This window comes from Stylophora pistillata, chromosome 8 (genome assembly GCF_964205215.1).
Source record: "Stylophora pistillata chromosome 8, jaStyPist1.2, whole genome shotgun sequence".
Taxonomy (NCBI): domain Eukaryota; kingdom Metazoa; phylum Cnidaria; class Anthozoa; order Scleractinia; family Pocilloporidae; genus Stylophora; species Stylophora pistillata.
This window is the reverse complement of record NC_142526.1, coordinates 4,673,928-4,678,577: the sequence shown is the minus strand read 5'-3', so window position 1 is coordinate 4,678,577 and position 4,650 is coordinate 4,673,928. Positions and strand designations below refer to the sequence as shown.

At 36.9% G+C, this 4,650-nt stretch overlaps 1 non-coding gene across 1 annotated transcript; it reads left to right on the top strand.

Moving 5' to 3' along the window:
- The first annotated feature begins 2,333 nt into the window (after positions 1 to 2,333).
- On the top strand, positions 2,334 to 2,500 carry LOC148724546 (U1 spliceosomal RNA). Its single transcript, XR_015991294.1, has one exon. It is a non-coding gene; the product is annotated as a U1 spliceosomal RNA (small nuclear RNA).
- The last annotated feature ends 2,150 nt before the right edge of the window (positions 2,501 to 4,650 follow it).

Here is a 4,650-nt window from a genome sequence, read left to right as displayed (position 1 = left end):
TGAGAGTTTTGTAGTATGTTTCAGTTTCATCAAGAAAGTGATATCGATTTTCAATCACTTTTAAAATCACGCTGATTTTTACCTGTGTTTAATGTCGCGAATCAGCTGCCGACATGTCACTTGCCTTTCGCACCACTGTCAGTTTGATGAACGAATGACAAAGCGTTTCAGAAACAGATTTTTCTTGTCGATAAAGGCCTCTGATGTCCATATGATACACAAAATAATACATGGCTGCTTGTAGAAATGGAATTTTTTCTTCTCGTGTTCAACTGGATATTTCAATCGTTTGCCGCTGGGTGATATCTGCGCTCACTCCGGCGTGAGATATTGTTCTTGCCACTCGAACATATAATTTATATCTCCTCGCCACCGTGGAATATCCTGTATTCATCTTTCCAAGGCTTTGCAAACTTTGTGTTTAAACGCGAGAGAAAGCTGTCTCTATTTCATCTCTCCTCTTTTAATATGGTTAACTAGTATGGCCGAAAGGAAAACACGTATCTTTAAAAAAAGAAACAGTTTTTTTTCACACTAAAGAGATGCAAAACGACACAAAGACAAAGAAGGGGTCTTCAGATTAAAGCACTTTGTAATTACGTATTGATAGAGTGGAAATCAAAGCGTGGAACGGTCCTGACAAAGCATCTTCTATTAATTTTTTCCCCTCATTCCTGCAGCCGATGATAAAATTTTTCCTAAAAAAACTGTGTAACTAGAACTTATCGTATAAAATAATATTCCCTTTTTACCACTAGATGATGGATAAATCATGTTGTGCGCAGATAGATTTCGAAATCAATTTTGAACAGCTCTGACAACAATAGGACTATTCTCAGCAGGACATCTGAGAAATTCACATACATTGTTCTCTCTCCTTGTTGAATAAAACACGTATTACCCAATTGTATCTTTCCAGTCTGTACGGGCAGAGAGCTAGCGTGATTGCGTTCATAGAGCAATAAATTAGGGCATGTTAACCTGAAACGCTTTCGAGCTCAAATATGCACATGCAGAGAGGTTTATTTTTAAAAGTTGGTCAGGAATTTATTGTTGAGAACACGGTTTTTAATAACGCTTGTGCTTGCCCCATACAATCACCATACTTTTCTGGACCAAGCAGTATCACTTTTGTCCATAGTTCAAATGCGTGAAATATCTTCAAGTTCTTCCAATCAAAAGCAACAAATTGTAGCTTCAGAACTTCTTCTGTTGCCGCAATAATCAAGTTTGGAGTTATAAAATTAAAGCTACGAATCAAATTCATTGAGTGGGCTGGAATCAAATGATTTCTTTTTAGCTCTTAACTGACGATATGATGAAGATATAATCAGTAGGAAAGTGATGTTATTAAAGTAAAATAATTAAGATTTCCAAAACGTTTATTCAAAGTTTTCATGACTTTTTCCAACAGCAAGAGGATATCAACTAAAAAATTCCTATGAAATAAAATGACTTTTAAAGACGGGTATGTACGAAAATATTTAGTGTCTATTTAGTGCCCAAGTTAACAAATGTTAAACCATTTTCCCTTTGTGTATCTTTTCGCCATCTGCTTGGAAAAAAAAAACCGCATAATTAGTCGCCATGAAAAAAATTGACAGGAATTCTCTCTCCAAAATACAGCTACCCGCAATGAAGCATTTAGACCTTGAAGACTGAAAACAAAATCATATACCAATGTAATAAAATCCAAGAAGTAATGTTAAGCAATATGCAAACAAGTATACAATAACGAAATGCCGATACCAAAAACCAAATTTGGTAAAATATCTTGTCTTGTATGCCTAATCTTTCTGTTGAAGTTACTGAAGAACTTATGATAGTTTTGGCAAGAGATATGTACAATAAAACATTTTTCTCCATTGACAGTCGTTTAGTATGTTTCAGTTTCGATTTAGGCCTTGATATCGATTTTCACCCAACTTGATTCAAGCACATTTGAAATTCATATATAGTTGTATTGGTAAATGAACACAATGTTCTAAATTTACCTAGAAATCATAAACTGGAGGTACAGTGTGAGCGATACCTCTCATTCCAAGATTTCACTGAACTAAAGCGACTCCTTTTGAACGTCTCTAATTACGAACAGCCCTTCACACACAGATGCATTTATTTTACCAAGCAATCCCGTGACCAATTGGCTCCCTGAGGCGGTAAGAGTAACTTATACACATGCGTACACTTTTTAAATGCCCAACAGCTCAGTTCATTGGGCGTTTTGCGTCAAATAGAGACCTCTCCTTGGAAGCATACGATGTCAAACGAAATCCCATACAATTGCTGTGATTGCCAGTGTATAAAAGGGTGGCGTGAAGTGCAAAGTTTTCATACTTACAGGGCACTGGAGCTACTGTGATCAAGAAGGCAGTGCTCCCAGGTTTCGGCCACCATTGCACCGAACGGAGGTAGAGGCCTGCGTGTTCCCCAGAACTTGGGTGCACGGTGTGCAATTTTTGTTATTCGGGCAGACCTGCGTACGCGCTCGTAGGCCCTCCAAAGAAAAAAAAGAAGTTCTGAATACATACACCATCTTAAAGAGGCTCTGTGATTGTGTCATCTCATTTATTACAGGTACCAAGTCGCCATTACAAGAGCACTATCACAATAGGTAATCCATATCATAGAAATTTTCGCTAGTATCTGTCAGTTAAAAGACATGTAGCAGCCTCTTTGACTTATGATGTTTCAGTAGTAGGTTTATAATGATATAACATGCTTCTCAAACCCTGGAACGTCAACCATCTTTCACAAATGTGGCCGTGGAATTGAAACGTTTGAAATTTTAAGCGAAAGAAACTACCTAATTGTCTCCTTTTTTAGGGAAAACGACATGAAATATCTCATAAAATGAACTGAAAAAAAGGGACGCTTTAAGTAAGCGTATATAACGTAAATAGATAAATACAAGCATCCAATCACATATCAAATCTGAGCATAACTTTTTCATAAAGATCGGCTTGATGAGCGTTTTTTAAAACGAGAGGTTTATCCTCCTCAAACAGTTTTCAGGTATTTCGTTCAATTTTTCTCGGCCGTTCAAAGATGGTGCTTGGTCATTATATCGGAAAGAAAATATTGCTGGTTGACTAATTTGACTTGGTGATAGCCATCTCGTCCGCCTCTTTGTCGCCTCGGTTGTTTTGTCAGTAGTTGTCAAACCAAGACGTCAAGCGGTTCATGATATGAAATTGTTGAAAACAAAAAATTCAAACCATGAAAGTGAATTCTATCTAAATTTGCTTCAGTATTGAAATCTTGTATAAACCTTAGTTAGCTTCTTTCGAGCTTTGCTGATAAAAATCTTGAGTTTCGAAATATTATAGTTTATAAAAATCTTAATTGTGACAAATTAATAGCGAAAATATTGTTAGCGCTTTATCTCTCAGAAGTGATTAACATGTAACTTCTCCCTTCAATAGCCATATATCATCCAACAAACAGGTAATGAGAATACTCAAACTCATCAGATGGTAGGTGTTGTCTTGATCTAATATGAAATTCTCGCAACTGATTTGGAAGAAAATGTGTCGCAGCTAGAGAGGAGAATTGGCAAGCGGGTCCTGGGAGTTAAAATGTTAATAAACATACATGTAAATCGATGAATGAATAAATAAACGAGTCATGGGAATCAGTCGTAATGTTACCCTCGTATAGATGAAACTCAAGCAGGAATGTTACTCAGACTTATTTCTCGCGCACAAAAAGATGTCTTTTGTTCGCGAAAATTTGTACTTGGGTCTTTTTCTTGACAGACCTGAAAACGAATTTGTTGTCTTCACTGGTAACTCAAGCGAACTAAACCGGAACCGGGCAGTCAAAAAGATATGGGGCTGATCATTTAAACAAATTCTAACTTAGGCTGCGTTTTTAGGAAATAAATGGACCTCAACATCTCTACATAAATGATTTTTTTCTGAGAGAGTGAGTGATGTTTTTTATCGGTAACCATCTTAAAGAGAAGGCTCGTTATTTCTCTTTCCATACGCTCGCGTGCAGTCATTTTTCTTCGATTTTCAATGAAAGGTAAACAAGCGCGAGATAGCTGTTTTTCCTTGTTAATGGCAACGATCCTCAAGTAAATAAAGCTTGTAGATGAATAGGATGTATTGCCGGAAACAAAAGTCTACATTATCTTATTTACCACATTGTTCAATTTTTATCGAGCCTACCAGTGATGTGTTTTTTGGCACCGCTAAAATGAAAGAGAATTGCCTTTCATTATCTTGCGCGCTTTCTGTGAAAGGTAAACTGAACACTGATGCAAAAGTAATTTTTTTTTTTTAGCTTTCGCTCTCAGTAGCTCTCCCTCGTGCTTACACGTGAAAAAACTTCCGGAAGTCATGTACATGTATTGACAGTTTTGCTTTTTCGCCAAAGATAAAAGCCAACAAAGGTTCCTAAAGCCATAAGGCAGAGTTTTAAACTTTTATATTCTCCCTGCTGTTCTCCGTGCATTTCCCATGGTTCCGACGAGGAGAATTTGTTCAACAATCAAGAGCTTTTTTGGTTAGTGTTTATTTCCTTTATTCTCGTGAACTTGATGCTTGATTTAGGGATGATTCTGTGAGGCGATAAAGGGGTACGAAATTAAAATGCAAATAACCGACCTCTCTATTTTATGCCTCCTATGATGGGGTTAGCCAG